General features: G+C 48.5%; 1 protein-coding gene and 1 long non-coding RNA gene across 2 annotated transcripts in view; one reads left to right on the top strand and one right to left on the bottom strand.

The window, feature by feature from the left end:
• The window catches only part of LOC115831167 (nuclear pore complex-interacting protein family member A7-like), a 126,425-nt gene that overhangs the window by 21,439 nt on the left and 88,688 nt on the right, over positions 1–16,298 (bottom strand). The gene's annotated exons all lie outside the window — the stretch shown is intronic.
• LOC115831183 lies at positions 2,628–5,565 on the top strand. Its single transcript, XR_004026688.1, has 3 exons — positions 2,628–2,704; positions 3,799–3,834; positions 4,969–5,565. It is a non-coding gene; the product is annotated as an uncharacterized LOC115831183 (long non-coding RNA).

The raw sequence follows: 16,298 nt of genomic DNA, 5'->3' as shown, positions 1-16,298 counted from the left end.
TGGGAAGCGTCTTGCGTTTCCTAAAATTATCAGCTCGAGGAGATGGTACAGGTCCCTGGCGACACTCGACAGGGGATGTCTCTGGTGTCAGAAAATCATCGGCTGGAGAAGGTGGAAGAGGTATGAAAAAAGTGTCGGGAGGCTTCTTGCATCTCCTAAAATCAAAACCTCCAGGACATGGTAAGGGTACTCGGTGACACTCGACGGGCGGTGTCTCTGGTGTCACAAAATAATCCACTGGAAAAGGTGGAAGAGGTACCAGAAGACACATGGGAGGTGTCTTGAGGCTTAATCATCAACTGGAGAAGGTGGTAGAGGTATGAAAAAAGAGGAGATGTCTTGCGTTTCCTAAAATCGTCAGCTCGAGGAAATGGTACAGGTCCCCGACGACGCTTCACGGAAAGTGTCTCTGATGTCCGAAAATCATCCACTGGAGAAGGTGGAAGAGGTACGAAAAAAGAGTCGGGAGGTGTCTTGCGTCTCCTAAAATCGTCAACTCGAGGAAGTGGTACGGGTCCCCGGCGACGCCTGACGGGAGGTGTCTCTGAGGTCAGAAAATCATCCACCGGAGAAGGCGGAAGAGGTACGAAAAAAGAGTCGAGAGGTGTCTTGCGTTTCCTAAAATTATCAGCTCAAGGAGATGTCTTGAGGCTCAGAGAATCATCAACTAGAGAAGATGAAAGACGTACGGAAAAAGTCGGGAGGCATCTTGCGTCTCTTAAAACAATTAGGTAGAGGAAATAGTACAGGACCCGGGGACGCTTGACGGGAGGAGTCTCTGGTGTCAGAAAATCATCCACTGGAGAAGGTGGAAGAGGTACCAGAAGACACTCGGGAGGTGTCTTGAGGCTGAGAGAATCATAAACTGGAGAAGGTGGAAGAGGTACGGAAAAAGAGTCGGGAGGTTTCTTGCGTCTCCTAAAATCATCACCTCGAGGAGATGGTACAGGTCCCCGGCAACACTCGGCGGGCGGTGTTTCTGGTGTCACAAAATCGTCCACCAGAGAAGGTGGAAGAGGTACCAGAAGACACTCGGTAGGTGTCTTGGGGCCCAGAGACTCATCAACTGGAGAAGGTGGAAGAGGTATGAAAAAAGAGTTGGGAGGTTTCTTGCGTCTCCTAAAATCATCACCTCGAGGGCATGGTAAGGGTACCCGGTGACACTTGACACACGGTGTCTCTGGTGTCACAAAATCATCCACTGGAGAAGGTGGAAGAGGTAGCAGAAGACAGTCGGGAGGCGTCTTGAGGCTTAATCATCAACTGGAGAAGGTGGTAGAGGTACGAAAAAAGAGGAGATGTCTTGTGTCTCCTAAAATCATCAGCTTGAGGAAATGGTACAGGTCCCCGGCGATGCTTGACGGAAGATGTCTCTGGTGTCCGAAAATCATCCACTGGAGAAAGTGGAAGAGGTACGAAAAAAGAGTGGGGAGGTGTCTTGCGTCTCCTAAAATCATCAGCTCGAGGAGATGGTACAGGTCCCCGGCGACACTCGACGGGCAGTGTTTCTGGTGTCAGAAAATCATCTACTGGAGAAGGTGGAAGAGGTACCAGAAGACACTCGGGAGGTGCCCTGAGGCTCAGAGAATCAACAACTGGAGAAGGTGGAAGAAGTATGAAAGAACACTCCGGAGGTTTCTTGCATCTCCTAAAATCATCACCTCGAGGAGATGGTATAGGTCCCCAGTAACACTTGACGGGTGGTGTCTCTGGTGTCAGAAAATCATCCACTGGAGAAGGTAGAAGAGGTACCGGAAGACACTCGGGAGGTGTCTTGAGGCTCAGAGAATCATCAACTGGAGAAAATGGAAGAGGTACGGAAAAAGAGTCGTGAGGTTTCTTGCATCTCCTAAAATCATCACCTAGAGGAGATGGTAAAGGTCCCTGGCGACACTCGCCGGGCGGTGTCTCTGGTGTCACAAAATCATCCACTGGAGAAGGTGGAGGAGGTACCAGAAGACAGTCAGGAGGTGTCTTGAGGCTTAGAGAATCATCAACTGGAGAAGGTGGTAGAGGTACGAAAAAAGAGGAGATATCTTGCGTCTCCTAAAATCATCACCTCGAGGAAATGGTTCAGGTTCCCGGCGACGCTTGACGGAAGGTGTCTCTGGTGTCCGAAAATCATCCACTGGAGAAGGTGGAAGAGGTACGAAAAAAGAGTCGGGAGGTGTCTTGCGTTTCCTAAAATTATCAGCTCGAGGAGATGGTACAGGTCTCTGGCGACACTTGACAGGCAGTGTCTCTGGTGTGAGAAAATCATCTACTGGAGAAGGTGGAAGAGGTACCAGAAGACACTCGGGAAGTGTCTTGAGGCTGAGAGAATCATCAACGGGAGAAGGTGGAAGTGGTATGGAAAAAGAGTCGGGAGGTTTATTGCATCTCCTAAAATCATCACCTCGAGGAGATGGTACAGGTCCTCGGCGACACTCGACGGGTGGTGTCTCTGGTGTCACAAAATCGTCCACCGGAGAAGGTGGAAGAGGTACCAGAATACACTCGGACGGTGTCTTGGGGCTCAGAGAATCATCAACTGGAGAAGGTGGAAGAGGTATGAAAAAAGAGTCGGGAGGTTTCTTCCGTCTCCTAAAATCATCATCTTGAGGGCATGGTAAGGGAACGTGGTGACACTCGACGGGCCGTGTCTCTGGTGTCACAAAATCATCCACTGGAGAAGGTGGAAGAGGTACCAGAAGACAGTCGGGAGGTGCCTTGAGGCTTAATCATCAACTGGAGAAGGTGGTAGAGGTATGAAAAAAGAGGAGTTGTCTTCCGTCTCCTAAAATCATCAGCTCGAAGAAATGGTACAGGTCCCCAGCGACGCTTGACGGAAGATGTCTCTGGTGTCCGAAAATCATCCACTGGAGAAGGTGGAAGAGGTAAGAAAAAAGAGTCGGCAGGTGTCTTGCATCTCCTAAAATCAACTCGAGGAAATGGTACGGGTCCCCGGCGACGCCTGACGGGAGATGTCTCTGAGGTCCGAAAATCATCCACTGGAGAAGGTGGAAGAGGTACGAAAAAGAGTTGAGAGGTGTCTTGCGTTTCCTAAAATTATCTGCTCGAGGAGATGTCTTTAGGCTCAGAGAATCATCAACTACAGAAGGTGGAACAGGTATGAAAAAAGTCAGGAGGTGTCTTGCGTCTCTTAAAATCATCAGCTCGAGGAATAGTACAGGACCCGGGGACTCCTGACAGGAGGTGTCTCTGGTGTCCGAAAATCATCCACTGGAGACCGGGGAAGAGGAACGAAAAAAGAGTCGGGAGGTATCTTGCGTTTCCTAAAATCAACAGGTCGAGGAGATGGTACAGGTCCCAAGCGACACTCGACGGGCGGTGTCTATAGTGTCAGAAAATCATCTACTGGAGAAGGTGGAAGAGGTACCAGAAGACACTCGGGAGATGCCCTGAGGCTCAGAGAACCATCAACTGGAAAAGGTAGAAGAATTAAGAAAAAAGACTCGGGAGGTTTCTTGCATCTCCTAAAATCATCACCTCGAGGAGATGGTACAGGTCCCCAGTGACACTTGACGGGTGGTGTCTCTGGTGTCAGAAAATCATCCACTGGAGAAGGTGGAAGAGGTACCAGAAGACACTCGGGAGGTATCTTAAGGCTCAGAGAATCATCAACTGGAGAAAGTGGAAGAGGTACGGAAAAAGAGTCGGAAGGCTTCTTGCGTCTCCAAAAATCATCACCTCGAGGATTTGGTACAGGTCCCCGGCGACACACGCCGGGCGGTGTCTCTGGTGTCACAAAATCGTCCACCGGAGAAGGTGGAAGAGGTACCAGAATACACTAGGGAGGTGTCTTGCGGCTCAGAGAATCATCAACTGGAGAAGGTGGAAAAGGTATGAAAAAAGAGTCGGGAGGTTTCTTGCGTCTCCTAAAATCATCACCTCGAGGACATGGTAAGGGTACCCGGTGACACTCGACGGGTGGTGTCTCTGGTGTCACAAAATCATCCACTGAAGAAGGTGGAAGAGGTACCAGAAGACACTCGGGGGGTGTCTTGAGGGTTGGAGACTCATCAACTGGAGAAGGGGGTAGAGGTACGAAAAAAGAGGAGATGTCTTGCGTCTCCTAAAATCATCATCTCGAGGAAATGGTTCGGGTCCCCAGCGACGCTTGATGGAAGGTGTCCCTGGTGTCCGAAAATCATCCACTGGAGAAGGTGGAAGAGGTAGGAAAAAAGAGTCGGGAGGTGTCTTGCATGTCCTAAAATCATCAACTCAAGGAAATGGTACGGGTCCCCAGCGAGGCTTGACGGGAGGTGTCTCTGATGTCCAAAAGCCATCCACTGGAGAAGGTGGAAGAGGTACGAAAAAAGAGTCGGGAAGTATCTTGCATCTCCTAAAATCATCAGCTCGAGGAGATGGTACAGGTCCCCAGCAACACTCGACAGGTGGTGTCTCTGGTGTCACAAAATCATCTACTGGAGAAGGTGGAAGAGGTAAAGGAAGACACTCGGGAGATGCCCTGAGGCTCAGAGAATCATCAACTGGAGAAGGTGAATGAAGTATCAAAAAGGACTCGAGAGGATTTTGCATCTCCTAAAATCATCAATTCGAGGAGATGGTACAGGTCCCCAGTGACACTTGACGGGTGGTGTCTCTGGTGTCCGAAAATCATCCACTGGAGAAGGTGGAAGAGGTACGAAAAAAGAGTCGGGAGGTGTCTTGCATCTCCTAAAATCATCAACTCCAGGAAATGGTAAGGGTCCCCGGCGACGCTTGACGGGAAGTGTCTCTGATGTCCGAAAATCATCCACTGGAGAAAGTGGAAGAGGTACGAAAAAAGAGTCGGGAGGTGTCTTGCGTTTCCTAAAATTATCAGCTCGAGGAGATGGTACAGGTCCCTGGCGACACTTGACAGGCGGTGTCTCTGGTGTGAGAAAATCATCTACTGGAGAAGGTGGAAGAGGTACCGGAAGACACTCGGGAGGTGTCTTGAGGCTTAATCATCAACTGGAGAAGGTGGTAGAGGTATGAAAAAAGAGGAGATGTCTTGCGTGTCCTAAAATCATCAACTCGAGGAAATGGTACAGGTCCCCAGCGACGCTTGACGGAAGATGTCTCTGGTGTCCGAAAATCATCCAATGGAGAAGGTGGAAGAGGTACGAAAAAAGAGTGGGGAGGTGTCTTGCGTCTCCTAAAATCATCAGCTCGAGGAGATGGTACAGGTCCCCGGCGACACTCGACAGGCGGTGTTTCTGGTGTCAGAAAATCATCTACTGGAGAAGGTGGAAGAGGTACCAGAAGACACTCGGGAGGTGCCCTGAGGCTCCGAGAATCAACAACTGGAGAAGGTGGAAGAAGTATGAAAAAAGACTCGGGAGGTTTCTTGCATCTCCTAAAATCATCATCTCGAGGAGATGGTACAGGTCCCCAGTGACACTTGACGGGTGGTGTCTCTGGTGTCAGAAAATCATCCACTGGAGAAGGTGGAAGAGGTACCAGAAGACACTCGGGAGGTGTCTCGAGGCTCAGAGAATCATCAAATGGAGAAAGTGGAAGAGGTACGGAAAAAGAGTCGGAAGGCTTCTTGCGTCTCCAAAAATCATCACCTCGAGGAGTTGGTACAGGTCCCCGGCGACACACGCCGGGCGGTGTCTCTGGTGTCACAAAATCGTCCACCGGAGAAGGTGGAAGAGGTACCAGAATACACTCGGGAGGTGTCTTGGGGCTCAGAGAATCATCAACTGGAGAAGGTGGAAGAGGTAGGAAAAAAGAGTCGGGAGGTTTCTTGCATCTCCTAAAATCATCACCTCGAGGACATGGTAAGGGTACCCGGTGACACTCGACGGGAGGTGTCTCTGGTGTCACAAAATCATCCACTGGAGAAGGTGGAAGAGGTACCAGAAGACACTCGGGGGGTGTCTTGAGGGTTAGAGAATCATCAACGGGAGAAGGGGGTAGAGGTACGAAAAAAGAGGAGATGTCTTGCATCTCCTAAAATCATCACCTCGAGGAAATGGTGCAGGTCCCCAGCGACGCTTGACGGAAGGTGTCTCTGCTGTCCGAAAATCATCCACTGGAGAAGGTGGAAGAGGTACGAAAAAAGAGTCGGGAGGTGTCTTCCATCTCCTAAAATCATCAACTCAAGGAAATGGTACGGGTCCACGGCGACGCTTGACGGGAGGTATCTCTGATGTCCGAAAATCATCCACTGGAGAAGGTGGAAAAGGTACGAAAAAAGAGTCGGGAGGTGTCTTGCATTTCCTAAAATTATCAGCTCGAGGAGATGGTACAGGTCCCTGGCGACACTCGACAGGCGGTGTCTCTGGTGTCAGAAAATCATCTACTGGAGAAGGTGGAAGAGGTACCGGAAGACACTCAGGAGGTGTCTTGAGGCTGAGAGAATCATCAACGGGAGAAGGTGGAAGTGGTACGGAAAAAGAGTCGGGAGGTTTCTTGCGTCTCCTAAAACCATCACCTCGAGGAGATGGTACAGGTCCCCGGCGACACTCGCCGGGCGGTGTCTCTGGTGTCACAAAATCATTCACCGGAGAAGGTGGAAGAGGTACCAGTATACGCTCGGTAGGTGTCTTGGGGCTCAGAGAATCATCAACTGGAGAAGGTGGAAGAGGTATTAAAAAAGAATCGGGAGTTTTCTTGCATCTCCTAAAATCATCACCTCGAGGACATGGTAAGGGTACCTGGTGACACTCGACAGGTGGTGTCTCTGGTGTCACAAAATCATCCACTGGAGAAGGTGGAGGAGGAACCAGAAGACACTCGGGGGGTGTCTTGAGGCTTAGAGAATCATCAACTGGAGAAGGTGGTAGAGGTACGAAAAAAGAGGAGATGTCTTGCGTCTCCTAAAATCATCACCTCGAGGAAATGGTTCAGGTCCCCGGTGACGCTTGATGGTAGGCGTCTCTGGTGTCCGAAAATCATCCACTGGAGAAGGTGGAAGAGGTACCAGAATACACTCGGTAGGTGTCTTGGGGCTCAGAGAATCATCAACTGGAGAAGGTGGAGGAGGTATTAAAAAAGAGTCAGGAGTTTTCTTGCGTCTCCTAAAATCATCACCTCGAGGACACGGTAAGGGTACCCAGTGACACTCGACGGGTGGTGTCTCTGGTGTCACAAAATCATCCACTGGAGAAGGTGGAGGAGGAACCAGAAGACACTCGGGGGGTGTCTTGAGGCTTAGAGAATCATCAACTGGAGAAGGTGGTAGAGGTACGAAAAAAGAGGAGATGTCTTGCGTCTCCTAAAATCATCACCTCGAGGAAATGGTTCAGGTCCCCGGCGACGCTTGATGGTAGCTGTCTCTGGTGTCCGAAAATCATCCACTGGAGAAGATGGAAGAGGTACGAAAAAAGAGTCGGGAGGTATCTTCCGTCTCCTAAAATCATCAACTCAAGGAAATGGTACGGGTCCACCGCGATGCTTGACGGGAGGAGTCTCTGATGTCCAAAAATCATCCACTGGAGAAGGTGGAAAAGGTACGAAAAAAGAGTCGGGAGGTGTCCTGCGTTTCCTAAAATTATCAGCTCGAGGAGATGGTACAGGTCCTTGGCGACACTTGACAGGCGGTGTCTCTGGTGTGAGAAAATCATCTACTGGAGAAGGTGGAAGAGGTACCGGAAGACACTCGGGAGGTGTCTTGAGGCTGAGAGAATCATCAACGGGAGAAGGTGGAAGTGGTATGGAAAAAGAGTCAGGAGGTTTCTTGCGCCTCCTAAAATCATGACCTTGAGGAGATGGTACAGGTCCTCGGCGACACTCGACAGGCGGTGTCTCTGGTGAAACAAAATCGTCCACCAGAGAAGGTGGAAGAGGTACCAGAATACACTCGGGAGGTGTTTTGGGGCTCAGAGAATCATCAACTGGAGAAGGTGGAAGAGGTATGAAAAAAGAGTCGGGAGGTTTCCTGCGTCTCCTAAAATCATCACCTCGAGGGCATGGTAAGGGTACCCGGTGACACTCGACGGGCCATGTCTCTAGTGTCACAAAATCATCCACTGGAGAAGGTGGAAGAGGTACGAAAAAAGAGTCGGGAGGTGTCTTGCATCTCCTAAAATCATCAACTTCAGGAAATGGTAAGGGTCCCCGGCGACGCTTGACGGGAGATGTCTCTGATGTCCAAAAATCATCCACTGGAGAAGGTGGAAGAGGTATGAAAAAAGAGTCGGGAGGTGTCTTGCGTTTCCTAAAATTACCAGCTCGAGGAGATGGTACAGGTCCCTGGTGACACTCGACAGGCGGTGTCTCTGGTGTCAGAAAATCATCGACTGGAGAAGGTGGAAGAGGTACCAGAAGATACTCGGGAGGTGTCTTGTGGCTCAGAGAATCATCAACTGGAGATGGAGGAAGAGGTACGGAAAAAGAGTCGGGAGGTTTCTTGCGTCTCCTAAAATCATCACCTCGAGGAGATGGTGCAGGTCCCTGGCGACACTCGACGGGCGGTGTCTCTGGTGTCACAAAATCGTCCACCGGAGAAGGTGGAAAAGGTACTAGAATACACTGGGGAGGTGTCTTCGGGCTCAGAGAATCATCAACTGGAGAAGGTGGAAGAGGTATGAAAAAAGGGTCGGGAGGTTTCTTCTGTCTCCTACAATCATCACCTTGAAGACATGATAAGGGTACCCAGTGACAGTCGACGGGTGGAGTCTCTGGTGTCACAAAATCATCCACTGGAGAAGGTGGAAGAGGTAGCAGAAGACAGTCGGGAGGTGTCTTGAGGCTTAATCATCAACTGGAGAAGGTGGTAGAGGTACGAAAAAAGAGGAGATGTCTTGCGTCTCCTAAAATCATCAGCTCGAGGAAATGGTACAGGTCCCCGGCGATGCTTGACGGAAGATGTCTCTGGTGTCCGAAAATCATCCACTGGAGAAGGTGGAAGAGGTACGAAAAAAGAGTGGGGAGGTGTCTTGCGTCTCCTAAAATCATCAGCTCGAGGAGATGGTACAGGTCCCCGGCGACACTAGACGGGCGGTGTTTCTTGTGTCAGAAAATCATCTACTGGAGAAGGTGGAAGAGGTACCAGAAGACACTCGGGAGGTGCCCTGAGGCTCCGAGAATCAACAACTGGAGAAGATGGATGAAGTATGAAAAAAGACTCGGGAGGTTTCTTGCATCTCCTAAAATCATCACCTCGAGGAGATGGTATAGGTCCCCAGTAACACTTGACGGGTGGTGTCTCTGGTGTCAGAAAATCATCCACTGGAGAAGGTGGAAGAGGTACCGGAAGACACTTGGAGGTGTCTTGAGGCTCAGAGAATCACCAACTGGAGAAAGTGGAAGAGCTACGGAAAAAGAGTCGGGAGGTTTCCTGCGTCTCCTAAAATCATCACCTCGAGGAGACTGTAAAGGTCCCCGGCGACACTCGCCGGGCGGTGTCCCTGGTGTCACAAAATCATCCACCGGAGAAGGTGGAAGAGGTACCAGAATACACTCGGTAGGTGTCTTGGGGCTCAGAGAATCATCAACTGGAGAAGGTGGAAGAGGTATTAAAAAAGAGTCGGGAGTTTTCTTGCGTCTCCTAAAATCATCACCGCGAGGACACGGTAAGGGTACCCGGTGACACTCGACGGGTGGTGTCTCTGATGTCCGAAAATCATCCACTGGAGAAGGTGGAAAAGGTACGAAAAAACGGGAGGTGTCTTGCGTTTCCTAAAATTATAAGCTCGAGGAGATGGTACAGGTCCCTGGCGAGTCTTGAGAGGCGGTGTCTCTCGTGTCAGAAAATCATCTACTGGAGAAGGTGGAAGAGGTACCGGAAGACACTCGGGAGGTGTCTTGAGGCTGAGAGAATCATCAACGGGAGAAGGTGGAAGTGGTACGGAAAAAGAGTCGGGAGGTTTCTTGCGTCTCCTAAAATCATCACCTCGAGGAGATGGTACAGGTCCTCGGCGACACTCGACGGGCGGTGTCTCTGGTGTCACAAAATCATCCACCGGAGAAGGTGGAAGAGGTACCAGAATACACTCGGGAGGTGTCTTGGGGCTCAGAGAATCATCAACTGGAGAAGGTGGAAGAGGTATGAAAAAAGAGTCGGAAGGTTTCTTGCGTCTCCTAAAATCATCACCTCGAGGGCATGGTAAGGGTACCCGGTGACACTCGACGGGCGGTGTCTCTGGTGTCACAAAATCATCCACTGGAGACGGTGGAAGAGGAACCAGAAGACACTTGGGAGGTGTCTTGAGGCTTAGAGAATCATCAACTGGAGAAGGTGGTAGAGGTACAAAAAAAGAGATGTCTTGCGTCTCCCAAAATCATCACCTCAAGGAAATGGTTCAGGTCCCCGGTGACGCTTGACGGAAGGTGTTTCTGGTGTCCGAAAATCATCCACTGGAGAAGGTGAAAGAGGTACGAAAAAAGAATTGGGAGGTTTCTTGCATCTCCTAAAATCATCAACTCCAGGAAATGGTAAGGGTCCCCGGAGACGCTTGACGGGAGGTGTCTCTGATGTCCGAAAATCATCCACTGGAGAAGGTGGAAGAGGTACGAAAAAAGAGTCAGGAGGTGTCTTGCGTTTCCTAAAATTATCAGCTCGAGGAGACGGTACAGGTCCCTGGCGACACTCGACAGGCGGTGTCTCTAGTGTCAGAAAATCATCGACTGGAGAAGGTGGAAGAGGTACCAGAAGACACTCGGGAGGTGTCTTGTGGCTCAGAGAATCATCAACTGGAGATGGAGGAAGAGGTACGGAAAAAGAGTGGGGAGGTTTCTTGCGTCTCCTAAAATCATCATCTTGAGGAGATGGTGCAGGTCCCCGGCGACACTCGACAGGCGGTGTCTCTGGTGTCACAAAATCGTCCACTGGAGAAGGTGGAAGAGGTACCAGAATACACTCGGGAGGTTATCAGGTGGTAAATGGAGATACAACCAAAGTAACCATTTGCCTACACTTATAACCCTGCACACGCTCTTCCAGTGTCTGATTCAATTCCAGTACCCTTTTTGATCACTTAGCAAAACTGACCTTTAAAAGGGTTAAGGTTTTTATATCCATGTAAGTTTCTGTATTGCTTTGGAAGTCTCTGGTTAAATGAATACTCTTTTAATAGTGACCTGTGATTCTGTTTTGATCAAGTGTTTTCAAACTTGCATCTTTGATGGGTTTCTCCAGTGTCAAAATCCTAAATCAAGTCTTTTTGGCTTAAAATTAACTTTGGAATTTTTCAGCTGGGTCCCTTGGGGAGTCTAAAGAATGTATCTCTCATCTTGTAGACGTATTAAGTGATTCGATTTATTTGGTAGATTATATGGGCAGGCATTGTCAAATGTGGTGATACTGCACGGGAGGGCATTGTCAAGTGAGGTGACATTAGATCTCATCTCAGTTATATTTATGGGTATGTTGTTGATATACATGTTCCAAAAATCACATACATGTATGCAAATTTAAAGTTATGATTTGTAATTTTGATAGTTATGCTAAATATTTGCTAAGGTTATATTTGTATAAACATGTTATGAATGGCTGGGCACCGTCACTCATGCCCGTAATCCCAGCACTTTGGGAGACAAAGGCAGGTGGATCACCTGAGGTCGGGAGTTCGAGACCAGCCTAATAGGGTGAAACCCTGTCTCTACTCAAAATACAAAAATTAGCCATGCCTGGTGGCACATGCCTGTAGTCTCAGCTACTTGGGAGGCTGAGACAGGAGAATTGCTTGAACCCAGGAGGCGGAGGTTGTAGTGAGCCGAGATCATGCCACTGCACTCCCACCTGGGCGACAGAGGTAGAATCTATCTAAAAAAAACAAAACAAAACAAAACGTTATTAATTATTTCTGAAGATTATATGAAATTTATTAAGTCTGGTGGTCCTGATGTGATGCTGTCAGTCATGATTCTGATTACTGTCTTAAAATGCTGCACATAAGTAATTAAATTTCCTTGTGAACTGGGAAGTTTCATCAGATTTTTATCATAACTATTGTTTCCATCATCCACAGTTACTATTTTGAATTCTTCTCTAAAAATATTTGTAACTGGCAATAGTTCAAATTTTCTTTTGTTTTCTTTCCTGTTTTTGAGACACAGTCTGGCTCTGTCACCTAAGCTGGAGTGCAGTGTGCCATCTTGGCTCTCTGCAACCTCTGCCTCCTGGGTTCAAGCGATTCTCCTGCCTCAGCCTCCCAAGTAGCTAGGACTACAGTCGCCAGCCACCACGCCCAGCTAACTGGTGGTGGTAGAGACGGGGTTTTACCATGTTGGCAAGGCTGGTCTCCAACTCCTGACCTCGTGATCCGCCCTCCTCAGCCTCCGAAAGCGCTGGGATTACAGCCGTCAGCCACTGTGCCCTGCCCCCAAATTTGCTTTGCATGGAGAAAACTCTAACAAGTCCTCTTGAACACAGTTTTCCGATAACCCAAATCAATGAACTACCCAGGCTTCACCACTATGCGAGAAACTCGTACTTATACCCCCCCTCAATACATTAAAACTAAATTTTTTCTTTTAAATCAATGGGCCAGGCGCAGTGGCTCACGTCTGTAATCTCAGCACTCTGGGAGGCCAAGGCGGGCGGATCACTTGCGGTCAGTTCCAGATCAGCCTGGCCAGCCCGCCTCTACCAAAAATACAAAAATTAGCCAGGCGTGGTGGTGCATGTCTGTAATCCCAGCTACTCGGGAGGCTGAGGCATGCGAATCGCTTGAACCTGGGAGGCAGAGGTTGCAGTGAGCCAAAATTGTGCCACTGCACTCCAGCCTGGGAGACAGACTGAGACTCTGTCTCAGAAATAAAAATAAAAATAAAAATCAATGAACTAAAAACCACTTTCTAGTGGTTTCTGATAAGGAAAAAATGGTTCAAAAAACTGCTAAGCGAGATCAAGCAAAACAAAAAAATCTATTAAGATAATGTTTTTATAACTTGTATTTAAAACATTGTTGATTCATGCTTTATTTTTATTTTTATTTTGAGACGGAGTCTCACTCTGTCACCCAGGCGGGAGTGCAGTGGCGAGATCTCCGCTCCTTTCAAGCGATTCTCCTGCCTCACCCTCCCAAGAAGCTGGGATTACAGGCGCCCGCCACCACGCCCAGCTAGTTTTTTTATTTGTAGCAGAGACCGGGGTTTCACCATGTTGGCCAGGCTGGTCTCCAACTCCCGATTTCAGGTGATCACCCTGTGCCTGGGCCTCCCAAAGTGCTGGGATTACAGGCGTGAGCCGCCGCGCCCGGCCCTTGTTTTGTTTTCCAGATTGAAGAAACGTTTTTCTCAGAAGTTATCTAGAATTTACACCGATTTGGTAAAGCACACTTTTGTGAAAAAAGGTGGGTGGAAGCGTTTGTTTTTCCTCCCTACTTGATCTCTCCAGAATTTGGAAACTATTGATAAATATTCTTATTTTCATGTACATATGTTCTCTTTATAAGCAGGCTATAATCAGAAAGATTGGTTATATTATCAAGGCTCTGACTGAAACATCCTATTTAAGAATATGCAGAAAATGCCTGGCTTCGAGTTTGCAGCCTTACGTTACAGTCAGGGGGAAACTGTCACTCCCTGCAGGCCTGAGGACCTTACAGCTTTTCGGTGAGCAACTTGGCAAGGGGGGTCCCGGCAACTGCTCGCGGGCAGGAACCATGGCACGCAGCCCCGGGCGACCCTCGGGCCGGCGGGGACTTTCTGTTTCCTGGCGTCTTTCTCCACCGCCCCGCCGGCTGCTGGGGAAGTGGCGGCCGCCCAGTGCCTGGAGGTCGCTCCCTCGCCTCATCTGGCTGCGGCAACGGAGAGGCGGCCGCGGCCGGAGCAGAGTGGGCGGCCTGAGGCGAGAGCCCGACCGGCCCCCGCGGGGAATATGGCGACCTGCGGCGACCAGAGCAGCAGCGGCGTCAGTTGCTGCACCGCCGACTTCTCGAAGCAGCGAAGGAGATTCGCGAGAAGACGCCGCCTAGTGGAACCCGGGCAGCAGCGACACAGCCAGGAAGCCCCGGGAGGGGCGCTGGGCGCCAACGAGCGCCACGGCAACCTCCAGGCGGCGCCACAGCAACCTCCAGGCAGCGCCCACACCAGCCTACGGGGGCGCCGCTCGCACTGCACCTATAACCTAAATATATAGTAAGTATTTACAGAGTCAAATCAATTAAATGAAACTCTTAATAGACATAATTAAATAGTATAAGTCTTTCCTCTCAATTTCGAAATCCTTTAACTACAAGGCACCTTTTACCCAGGACAAATACCAATTTTGAAGTCAGCCGAAGCTGTGTGTGACACTGTGAAGCCAAGAGGCACCTTTAACAGAAGGAAACTGGAGCCACTGGCTTCACAGCAGGCTGAACTCGTTGAACAGGGTCACCTCTGTCCTACTCACTTCTGACTGTCCTCTAGCATCTTCATTGCCTCCTTCAAGTTTTTTTCCCATTTCAGCTAACGTGGGGTCTGCCAGCTGGGAAACCAAAAAAAAAAAAAAAAACAAGAAAGAAATTTTAATAATCCTCTATTACCTCTACAACACAATTCACCCAGAAAAATTAAGTGCATAATTTCTTCTGGATTTACTGTAAAATACATGCATGATTTTAAAACTTGCAATAATACGAAAGTGTAACAGAAAAAGTAAAAGTCTTCCAGCCCCACTTCCCAAAGGAAGCCGCTGTTTTTATTTTTATTTTTTGAGATGGAGTCTCACTCTGTTGCCCAGGCTAGAGTGCAATGGCACAACCTTGCTCACTGCAACCTCTGCCTCCTGGGTTCAAGTGATTCTCTTGCCTCAGCCTCCCAGGTAGCTGGGATTACAGGCACACTCCACCATGCCCAGCTAATTTTTGTATTTTTAGTAGAGACGGGGGTTTCAGCATGTTGGCCATGCTAGTCTCAAACTCTTGACCTCAAGTGATCTGCCGGCCTCGGCTTCCCAAAGTGCTGGGATTGCAGGTGTGAGCCACCGTGCCTGGCCTCCTTAAGCTCTTTTTGAACTTTAGTGCCATGTGTACACCTATCTCCCATCCAAAAAGTAAACAAAATAGAATTTAAATTTTTCTACGGAATTATTATTTTTTCACCATTCATTCTGGGAAGGACCACGTGAGGCCAAAACCAAGGACCCCAACCTTCTTCACTTGGTGCCACCTTCCCACTTGACAAGTTACAAGTCCCATGGGGGTAACCACAAGGTCCCCTCAGCCTGGCTTTTGTACACAGCCCCAGGGTACCGGCAACGCATGACCTACACTCCAAGGCAACTGGACAACTTGGTCTTTGGTGAGATCACTTCTGATAACAAAGTGAGTCCGCTTTGCTTCAGACAAGCAATGTGGCAGTGATACAAAGACATGCTATTTTGACAAATATTATTATTTTTGAGACAGTCGCTCTGTTACACAGGCTGGGGTACAGTGGTTTGATCGTGGCTCACTGTAGCCTTGACCTCCAGGGGTCAAGTGATCCTCCCACCTCAGCCTCCTGAGTACCTGGAAATACAAGTGCTCGCCACCATGCCTGGCTAATTTTCAAAATTTTTTTGCAGATACAAGGTCTCATTATGCTGCACAGGCTGGTCTCGAACTCCTGAGCTCAAGTTATCCTTCTGCTGGGATTACAGGCTGAGCCACCGTGCCCGACCTTTTTGCAGAATTAAAACATACACATTCATTTTCCTTTCTCTATTCTTAATCTCTGTAATTATTTTTAGGGAGAAAATCTCCATGTAGTATGAGTTGTGTTATAACAATAAATCATATAATATATATTATATTACATATAATACATATAATATCATATATAAGTTATAGCTCTTTTGTTCCCCTCTTACTCTTCTAAGTGTGCTGCTTAAAGGAAGAGCTGTGTTTACCTTTTCCTGTTGCTCACTGTATCTGCAATATCTTACAGCATGGCATACAATACGTACGTATTTAAAACTGCATTGCCTCCTCAAAATTGTTTTTAAGAAATTCCACTCCATTTATCAATATAAGATTCAGAAATTGTTACATTCTAGAAGGGACCTATGGGATCTAGTCCAGGGATTTTCCAGCTGTGTTCTCCTGAGCCTTAAGGTCCCTGGGAGAACTCTGAGAAGGAAGGGTTAGGTAGGCAGTTGGAGCTTCTAGCTCCCTAGCAGATCAGCTCTGTTTTATATAACAGGGTTTTGAGTAAAGTTTTTATCTGTAAAAAGTTTCATTGAATAATAAAGGGGCTATCACCACCGATCCCACAGAAATACAAACTACCATCACAGAATACTATAAACACCTCTACGCAAATAAACCAGAAAATCTAGAAGAAATGGATAAATTCCTCAACACATACACCCTCCCAAGACTAAACCAGGAAGAAGTTGAGTCTCTGAGTAGACCAATAACAGGCTCTGAAATTGGGGCAATAATTAATAGCTT

Source organism: Nomascus leucogenys, chromosome 18, assembly GCF_006542625.1.
Source record: "Nomascus leucogenys isolate Asia chromosome 18, Asia_NLE_v1, whole genome shotgun sequence".
Lineage (NCBI taxonomy): Eukaryota > Metazoa > Chordata > Mammalia > Primates > Hylobatidae > Nomascus > Nomascus leucogenys.
This window is presented reverse-complemented; position numbering and strand designations above follow the sequence as displayed.